The 11,070-nt window shown below is 41.0% G+C and overlaps 1 pseudogene; it reads left to right on the top strand.

The window, feature by feature from the left end:
- The first annotated feature begins 5,275 nt into the window (after nt 1-5,275).
- Nucleotides 5,276-10,646, top strand: LOC117274089 (galacturonosyltransferase 8-like; annotated as a pseudogene).
- Nucleotides 10,647-11,070: the final 424 nt, after the last annotated feature.

Here is an 11,070-nt window from a genome sequence, read left to right as displayed (position 1 = left end):
TTGGGTCTGTTTACACAAAATATTAACCTTAGTCAACTCAATTCATTTTTAAGGGTAAATTTCACTTTTATATCAATTTTTCGCATAAATGTTTTTTGAAAAAAGACATGGACTGTTTACGCAAATCGAGAAAATCTAAACGGAGCTATTCATGGTCTCGGAACACAGAAATGAAGGATAAAACTGAAAATGACCTATCGGGTGATCACATTCTCCACCTCTAAAACAAACGTTCATCCTCAAACGGACATAGAAAAGTACCTGGACTGGTGAAAAGGTATGGATATCTACTCCGCATGTCCGACTCGGACTCCCATGTGGCTGCCTTGATCGGCTGACCCCTCCACTACACTCGAACTGAAGGATAACTCTTAGACCTCAGCTGTTGGTCCTGCCGGGCTACAATGGCCACCGGCTGCTCCTCATAAGTCAAATCCTTGTCCAATTAGACTGAGCTAAAACCTAACACATGGGATGGATCACCATGATACTTCAGGAGCATGGACACATGGAAGACTGGATGGATTGCTGATAAACTAGGTGACAATGCTAGCTTATAGGCCACCTCAACCACTCTGTCAAGAATATCAAATGGTCTGAAATACCTAGGGCTCAACTTACCCTTCTTTTCGAACCTCAACACACCCTTCATGGGTGAAACCCGGAGCAACACCCTCTCTTCAACCATGAATGCAACATCACGAATTCTATGGTCGGCATAACTCTTCTACCTAGATTGAGCGCTGCGAAGTCGATCCTGAATAATCTTGACCTTTTCCAAGGCATCCTGAATTTAATCGGTATCAAACAATCGAGCCTCTCCGACCTCGAACCATCCAATTGGCGAATGGCATAGCCTCCCATATAATGTCTCATAGGGTTCCATGTTGTACGCAAACTCCGCAAGCAGCAAGATCTGATTCCAAGAACCATTAAAATCCATAACGCACGCGCGGAGCATTTCTTCTAGTATATGAATAATGCGCTCGGACTATCCGTCTGTCTAGGGTGAAATGTTGTACTCAACTCAACCTGTGTGCCTAACTCATGTTGTATGGCCCTCTAGAAGTGCGAGGTGAACTGTGTACCTCGATTAGAAATGATAGACATGGACACACCGTGAAGACGGACGATCTTGCAGATGTAGATCTCAGCTAACCACTCTGAAGAATAGGTAACTGCCACTGGAATAAAATATGTCGACTTGGTTAACCTGTCCATAATGACCCATATCTAGTCGAACTTATTCTGAGTTAGTGGGAGTCCAACAGCAAAATCCATAGTAATATGCTCCCACTTCCACTCAGGAATCTCTAGCCTTTGAAGCATACCACCAGGACTCTGATGATCGTACCTTACTTGCTGACAATTAAAACATCGAGCTACATGTACAACTATATCTTTCTTCATCCTCCTCCATCAATAATGTTGCCACAACTCCTGATACATCTTGGCTGCACCCTGATAAATAAAATATCGGGAACTGTGGGCCTCTTCAAGAGTCAACTCACGAAGCCCATCCATATTGGGCACACAAATACGACCCTGCATCCACAAAACCCCATCATCTCCAACAGTAACTTGCTTGGCACCAACGTGCCACACTGTGTCCTTAAGGACAGGCAAATTGGGGTCATCATACTGATGCTCTCTGATGTGCTCATACAAGGAAGACCGAGAGACAGTGCAAGCTAGAATGTGACTGGGCTCCAAAACATCCAACCTCATGAACTGATTGGACAAAGCGTGAACATCTGATGCAAGCAGCCTCTCACCAACTAGGATATATGTCAGGCTACCCATACTCACAATCTTTCTACTCAAGGCATCAGCCACCATATTGTACTTCCAGGATGATACAAAATGGTGATATCATAGTCTTCAACAGCTCCAACCACCTCGTATGCCTCAAGTTAATATCATTTTGTTTGAATAAATACTATAGACTTCGATGATCCGTGAATACCTCACACGATACGCCATAAAGCTAGTGCCTCCAAATCTTTAGCGCATGAACAATGGCTGCCAACTCTAACCGGCGATAATAACTCGCCAAACCTAGGAAACTCCGGATCTCTGTAACTGAAGTAGGTCTAGGCCAGTTCTGAACTTCCTCAATCTTCTTAGGATCTACTTTTATGCCCTCTGTCGATACAATATTTCCCATCAAGGCCACTAGGTCTAACCAAAACTCACACTTCGAAAACTTAGCATATAACTAACTATCTCTCAGAGTATGAAGTACAATTCGAAAATGTTCCTCATGCTCCTCTCGGCTGCGGGAGTAGATCAAGATATCATCAATGAATGCGATCACAAAAAAATCCAACTAGGGCTTGAATACCTGGTTCATCAAATCCATAAATATTGTTGGGGCATTTGTCAACCTAAATGACATCATTAGGAACTCATAATGCCCATACCGAGTTCGAAAAGCTGTCTTAGGGACATCCGATGCCCCAATCTTTAACTGATGGTAGCCACACCTCAAATCAATCTTCAAAAACATCTTGGCACCCTGAAGCTGATCAAATGAGTCATCAATCCTCGGCAATGCATACTCATTGACCCACCTTTCTTTTTCACAAACAACACGGGCGCACCCCAGGACGAGACACTAGGTCTAGTGAATCCCTTATCAAGCAAATCTCGCAACTGCTCCTTCAATTCCTTTAACTCCGGTGGGGCCGTACAGTATGGTGGAATAGAAATGGGTTGAGTGTCCGGATCCAAATCAATACAAAAGTCAATATCTCTGTTGGGTGGTATCCCCGGCAGATCTGTAAGAAATACCTCTGGAAACTCACGCACGACCGGTACCGAATCCATGGAAGGAGCCTCCACACTCGAATCATGAACATGGGCCAAATAAGCTAGACACCCCTTCTCGACCATACGTCGAGCCTTCACATAAAAAATAATCCTGCTGGTAGAATGGCCAGGATTCCCTCTCCACTATAATTGAGGCAACCCCCGCATGGCTAAGGTCACCGTCTTGGCGTGACAATCCAATATATCATGATAAGGTGACAGCCAATCCATACCAAAGATAACATTAAAATCTACCATATCGAGAAGTAGAAGATCTATGCTAGTCTTAAGACTCCGAATAGTAACTACACACGAGTGATAGACATGATCTACAATAATAGAATCTCTCACGGGCATGGAGACATACACAGGAGCACTCAAAGATTCACGAAACATAACTAGATATGAAGCAAAATAGGATGACACGCAGGAATAAGTAGAGCCTAGATCAAATAAAACTGAAGCATCTCTATGGAAAATTAGAACAATATCTGTGATAACGGTGTCAGATGACTCATCCTCAGGTCTAGCTGGGAAAGCATAAAATCAGGGCTAGGCCCCACCACTCTGACATACGTCTCTGAGACGGTCTTTAGCTGGCTGGCCTCCACCTTTAGCGCCCTGACCTCCACCTCTAATGGCCTGACCTCCACCTCTGGCTGCCTGACCCATGCCTCTAGCTCGCTGAGCAGGCGGTGGAGAAATCGGTGCCGGAACCATGGCACGAGAACTCTGTTATGGCATGTCACCCAGCAATCTCGGACAGAACCTCCTGATGTGACCAGTACCTCCACACTCAAAACACCCATCCTGCTACTGTGGCTGCTGAAGCTGAAGCTAACCCGAATGGGCCGGATAACAAATATGATAGCTCTGAATCGGAGGGAAACTGATAGGAGCTAATGGTGCACGGTAAACTAGCTGCCCATAATGAGATACATAAGGACCACGACTCTCTGAAGCACTGTGAGATACCTGAAGTGCTAACTGAAATGGCCTGGGAGGATGGGCTCTACCAAAAGTACCCTTGTATCCAGATAAGGCACCACTAAAACTACCGGAATGACGAGGCCTCTTATCAGACACCGGCCCCCTCTCCTGAGCATGGACCATCTTAATACATCTAGCAATATCTATAGCCCTTTGGAAAGTAATATCATCTCCAGTCTCATTGGCCATCTGTAGCCTGATAGTGAAAGTGATCCCATCAATGAATCTCCTCACTAGCTCCCTCTCAGTAGGGATAAAACAATGGCATGGCGAGCTAGGCCTACAAATCGAGTCTCGTACTGGCTAACAATCATACTACCCTACTGAAGATGCTCAAACTGCCTGCGGTAATCCTCTCAGAGTGACAGGGATGAACTTCTCTAGAAACAGTTGTGAAAACTGATCCCAAGTAAGTGTAGGCGAACCAACTGGTCTAGCCAATATATAATCTCTCCACCATATCTTGGCGGAACCAATCATGTGAAACACTGCAAAATCGACCCCATTGGTCTCAACTATACCCATGTTCCGCAGCACCTCGTGGCAGCAGTCTAGATAATCTTGTGGGTCCTCAAAAGGTGCACCACTAAAATTAACATGAAAGAGCTTTGTAAACTTATCCAAGCTCAACAAAGCCTCAGAAGATATAGTGGGCCTATCACCGGCCTGTGCCGCAAAAATCGGCCGAACCACCCCAACTGGCGGGGCTGCTGGAGTCTGATACTGGGGAGCCGCCTGTTCCAGGGTATGAGTAGCGGGAGTCTATGCTCCTCTCCCAGCCCGAGAGTTGGCTAGTGGCAACGGGAAAGTGCCATCCTGGGCCATACTCTCCATAAGGCCCACCAAACGGACTAGATCATCATGAAGCACTTGAGTGGCTATGAACCCCTCCGGGACCTGAGCTGGTCTGATGGGTACAGTTTGAGCTGGAACCTCCTCATCATGATCAATCTGAGCCTCCCCTGCAGGTGTTGCTGCTCGAGCTCTAGGCTGAGCTCTGCCTCTACCTCGGCTCCTAGATCGACTTCGGTCTCTTCCCCTGGTAGTAGCTGCCACATGGTGCTCTGACTCCTGTCCAACCGTAGATGATGTGCGTGTTCTCGCCATCTGCGAGAGAACTAGAATAGAATGATTCAATCATCAATGATAGAATAAAATCGCACGATAGAGAAAGAAAGGAGTGAATTTTTTCCTAAACTCCATACCCTCTAGAAGATAAGTACAGACGTCTCTGTACCGATCCTCCAAACTCTACTAAGCTTGCTCGTGACTAGTGAGACCTAGGCAACCTAATGCTCTGATACCAACTTGTCATAACCCAGAATTCTTACCCTCGGAAACATGATGGCACCTAACATTTTACTTGCTAGACAAGCCAATGTTAGAAATAGGTTTTAGCCATTTTAACAAATCCAATTAAATGATACCAAGAAACTGAATAAAACTGAAATAGAGTGAGTAAACCAAAATAACAATGACGTCTAGATACAATCCTAGAACTGGTATCACAAGTACACGAGCGACTAGAGTAATACAAATAATGGTCTGAATGAAAGAATAATTGTCTGAAATGAAATAAACAGCTAGAATAATGTAGAAGAGGACTTCAGGGCTGCGGACGTCGTGCAGTTGTACCACAAGTCTCTGTCAAGAAATCAATCCGAGCAATCTACTGACAGCCGCTAGGACCGACTCCAAAATCTACATAAGAAATACAGAGTGTAATATGAGTACAACCGAACCCATGTACTCTGTAAGTGTCGAGCCTAACCTCAACGAAGTAGTGACGAGGATAAGGCCGGTCAATTACAATAACCTATAAGTAGTATAATAATAATAATAATAATAACAATAGGAAAGGAACACAGGAAATAATGACAAAGCAGTTAACTGATGAACGCAAAATCAATTCTCGAAATCAGAAATATAAGTCCTCAGAACCTGATATGAAAATACTGAATGATAACACAATGCAACAATGAATACAACACACATAATCCTTTGTGGCGCGCAACCCGATCCCATCGTAAAAATACAATCCTCCCTTATTTCACCATATCAATATTAAGAATAACATGTAAAATCTGTTGTTGGGCTCAACCCGATCCCACCATATAATTAGAATCAATATCATAATCCTCCCTTATTTTACCATATCAAAATCACATATAAAATTCGTTGCGGCGTGCAACCCGATCCGACCATATCAATATCAATCCTCCCTTATTCCACCTGTTGCGGCGTGAAACCCGATCCATAAAGAAAATCAATAAATGTAATCAATTCAACAATTCAATTCACAAAAATTTCTACGATTAAGAAATATGAAAGCAAAGCAATAAGGAACCTCGTGCCAAATCAAGGAATGCTACAATTAATACAAAGCAACAAGACAAGCCAAATATATGACGGTTAAAGTGTACAAGTAAGACAATTAAGGCAAGTAGCAATTAATCATGGGATCATGGAAGAAACGAACATTTCAATACAAGAGTAATTAATGACAAGTAACAAGTTACGGCATAGAAAGCAACTAAAGCATGTAACAGTTAAGACATGGAATAAGTTAACTAATGAAATACGGGAAAGCATGGAAATAACTATTTTGATGGCGTATATACACTCGTCACCTCGCATATACACCGTTACACATATAATTCACATAAAATATAGTTCAAGGGTTCCCAATTCTCTCTAATCTAGGTTAGACTCAACACTTACCTCGCTCTTCAAGCAAATCAAAACTCAACCGGGGCCTTTCCTCTAATATTAGCCTCCAAACCAATCAAATTTAACCAAAATTGACTTAATATCAAAAATAATGCGAGGAAAATCAATTACAACACATAAAGTTAAGATCTTTAAACGTTTTTTCAAAATTCAACAAAAGTCAACCCCGGGCCCGGTTGGTCAAAACTTGACATTCGAACCAAAACCCAATTACCCATTTACCCCCGAGCCTGATTATGTGATTAGTTTCGAAATTCGACCTCAATTTGAGGTCTAAATCTCAATTTTACAAAACCTCCTCAATTCTACCCAAATCCCTATATGGAAGAGCATAGATTAAGGTTAGAAATCAATGAGTGTCTATGGAAATGAAAGAAAACAAGTTAAAGTATACTAACCTATGAAATGGTTGTGAAATTTCTCTTCAAAATCGCCTCTAGGCCGAGCTCTAACGTGAAGATGGTGAATAATGGGTGAAATCCCGTGTTTGGAACATCTTAAATCACCGGCGTCAGGTCTTCATCGCGTTCGTGAAGTACCTGACGTGATCGCAAAGCACAACAGCCCTATAGGCCTTCGCGTTCGAGAGATGCCCTATGCGTTCGTGATGGCTCTGCCCCCCGGCCTTCGCGTTCGCGACCCTATGATCGTGTTTGCATAGAACACTGCCCAGCTCCCCCAACCCCCCCCCCACAAAGTTTCGCGTTCGTATGTGGGTGGTCCCGTTCGCGAAGGGTAAGCCCCCCAAAGCTTTGCGTTCGCTGCCTGTCTCCCGCGTTCGCGTAGAGTAAAACCACCCCAGCCCCAAGTTCCCCTTCGCGATCGCGAGAGTGGATCTGAAACTCACCCGAGCCCCTCGGTATTTAAACCAAGCATGCACACAAGTGTAATAACATCATACAAACTTGCTCGCGCAATTAAAACATCAAAATAACACCTATAACTATGAATCGAATATCAAAATGAATGATATTTTCAAAGAAACTCAAGAACATGCAAATTTTACAATCGGGTGTCCGAATCACGTCAAATCAACTCCGTTTTGCACTAAATTTTGCAGACAAGTCATAAATACTAAAATAAACCTATACCAAGTTCCAAAACCGAGATTCGAACCCGGTATCAATAAAGTCAACATTCGGTCAAACTTATGAATTCTTTTAGACCTTCAAATTACTAGTTTTCAACAAATTACGTTAAATCAAGTTAGGGACTTCCGAATTTGATTCTGGGTATATGCCCAAGTCCCAAATCATGATACGGACCCATTAGAACCTTCAAAATACTGATCCAGGTTCGTTTACATAAAATATTGATTGTAGTCAACGCAATTCATTTTTATCAATTTTTCACATAAATATTTTTCGAAAAAGACACGGATGGCGCACGCAAATTGAGGAAGGCTAATTGGAGCTATTCGAGATCTCAAAATATAGAAATGATGGCTAAAACTGATTGGATTTAATTATCGTCCCCACAGTGATTGGATTTAAACAATGCTCAAGTAATTTCTAGCTTAACGTTATTCGGGATGATCAAAACTTGAGTTGTAATGATTATGAACTACGTTTAACTACTATAATTAATCAATTGACAATTACCAGCAAGGAATTAGAGATTCGCAGAGTGGTTTCTTATAAATGTGAGGAATAAGGATGTAACTCTAGTTTAATTCACTCTAATGTTCTAATGATTCTCACAAATTTATTCGATGATTAGTTCAAAAATGTAGTCACGACTCCTCTCTCGATTAAATCTTAACTCTACGAGATGAACTAATATAAGCACTGTGAAAAATGCAAGCATGCGTTAATGGATTGGTCCTTAGGAAAACGTCTCTCGAATATTCTCCTAACTTGATTTAATCAACGATTCAACAAGCTCTTTCGATTACTTAAGAGAATCAATGAATTAAATCAATCAAGATAATTCAAAGTTAATCACCAATATATTCCTCTTTCGATTAAATAACCTGACGAATAAAGTTGCAACAGTTCAAAACTTCATAAACGAATTCAAGCACGAACTAGAGTTAAAATCAACAAATATTTATCTAACCACCATATCCGTCAAACCTCAAGAAAAATTACTCCATAATCATGGAGGAAGTCATCAAAATTATAATTAAAGAATAAGAAAGCATCAATCTAACTTTACCATCCAAACTCTCATCTTGAATCGATGGAAAGATGATGAAATCCCGTGTCTTCTAGCCTCAAATACTCTCCCAACGCTTACAAGGTCAAAAGTTCCTTTAAAAACGTCTTTTTGGTGTATTTATACCATGTAGGAGTGGGCCCAGACGATGTTACCTTTTTCTAGCCAAAACAGGACAAATACTCTGAGAAAATTACACAAGAGCACTACCCCATGCGGCGCGCCAATGCAAATTTTCCATAGTGTTTCCATTTTATCAATTTTTGATATCCAGACTCGGCTCCCAACCCCCGAAAGTGATCTCGGTTTAATCTTTTGGGCTTTTACTCAGATTTTAAAGCTCCAACTTGTTCAATTTAGCTCCCAAATATCTTTTTAACTCGAAATCACTTCCTACAAGGCATAAAATACGTAATAAATGCAATACACTAACATTTAAACTCAAACACAAGTAAATGTAGTAATTGGAGTGCAAATTATGGCTAAAACATGTGATTCTAGCCTACCATCAAGTCACATATTAATAAAAGAACCTACAAAAAGTATCAAATAGGGAGAATGGGGCTCAAATACATAAAACGACAAGGAGAGAATTGCCCATCCAGAAAAATACAGCGATGATGACCCTAAGCCTGAATTTGAAGACCCTTATTTATACCATTATGCCTTATTTTCGAATAATGTCATTACAGAGTGTCTGTGGTTGTGAATTCAGTGATAAAGAATGCAGAGGAGCCACCGAAACATGTGTTCCATATTGTTACTGACTAGATAAATTTAGCTGCAATGAAAGTTTGGTTTAAGATAAGGCCAATTGGGAAAGCCCACATTTAAGTCAAATTTGTGGAGGAATTTAAATTCTTAACGTCCTCTTATTTACCAGTGCACTGGCAGCTTGAATCAGTAAATTTACAGAAATTTTACTTTCAAAACAGAGCAGAAAATGCAACAAAAGATGTGAAGAATATGAAGTTTAGGAATCCCAAGTACTTGTCAATGCTAAATCACTTAAGATTTTATTTGCCAGAGATGTATCCAAGGCTTCATCGTATTGTGGAGTATTGATATTGATGGAAAGGTCAATGGGGCAGTTGACACTTGATTTGGATCTTTTTATCGCTACGCTTAGTATTTGAATTTCTTGTATCCTCTCATTCAGGAGATGTTCAATCCTAAGGCTTGTGACTGGGCATTTGGGATGAACATTTTTGACCTTGATGCTTGGAGGCATGAAAAATCCACCGAGAAATATCATTGGAACTTGATGAGTTTTGTTTTTGTGCTTAATTTTACCTCTGCTAGTTGATTGTTTATTCTATCAGCTATTCTAGCTTAGAAAGTGAAAGATCGAGTTTGAGAACTCAATGCAACATAACCCATTTGTCTTACTGAGGAATTCCTTTTTGTCAAATTATCTCTTTTAATCAGAATGAGGATTGGAGTTTGTGGAAGTTGGGAACACTTCCACCTGGATTAGCTACCTTCTACTCAACAACAAAATCATTGGATAAATCATGGCATGTGCTTGGTCTCGGCTACAATTCGAGTATAATCATGGATGAGATCCATAATGCTGTTGTGATTCACTTCAACGGGAATATGAAGCCTTGGCTGGACATAGCCATGACTGTATGGGGTAAAATATGTTCATATTTAATGATCGCATGAGAAAATGACACGTGGAGCCGAACACAAAAGATAGTCAGACCCAAAAGCAATGATATCGCTTGTCATCGGAAAGAATGATATTCATAAAGGCAAAATAAATGTCTGTCATCCGGTAGCATTCAATGAAAAGTATTCTATAGCATTAAGTGCATGATCTGTTATAGAGAATATGACATTCACTGCCCACCGTTACACATTCTTCAATGGCTCTTATAATTATCATTTAAGGGGGGCTTGATCCTAGGACCTTGTTCCCTAGGTGTAACTATAAATAGTGACCTCAATTATCATTGAAAGGGGGACGAATTTTCTAACAAGCATACACTATATTCTATCAAAAGCTCAATAACATTTGACCTTCTTGTTTATTTATATTGTCCTTACTGCCTCTAGAAGCTCTGCGCCTGGGACTGAGATATTTGTAGTTTTACTTCAATTTCAAGGTTGTCTTACATTTTTATCTGATTAATTTACTATTTTTGGATCAAATCGATTCACTTGTCTATAAACCACGTATAAATTCAACTATATTATTTTACGGGTAAACAGTTCGGCGCCTACCATGGAGCATAGGCCGTCATGTAATTGACTTGATCCCTGCATCTATTACTAACTTGTTTGATTCTTTGTTCTTAGGAAAAAATATTAAAAATGGTAGATAGTGGTGTCAACAACACACACAATATTGAGGCCCAAGGAACTCAGCCTCAGCAC

This window comes from Nicotiana tomentosiformis, chromosome 9 (assembly GCF_000390325.3).
Source record: "Nicotiana tomentosiformis chromosome 9, ASM39032v3, whole genome shotgun sequence".
Taxonomy (NCBI): Eukaryota; Viridiplantae; Streptophyta; class Magnoliopsida; order Solanales; family Solanaceae; genus Nicotiana; species Nicotiana tomentosiformis.
The sequence above is the reverse complement of the archived record's forward strand: the minus strand, read 5'-3'. Positions and strand labels throughout refer to the sequence as shown.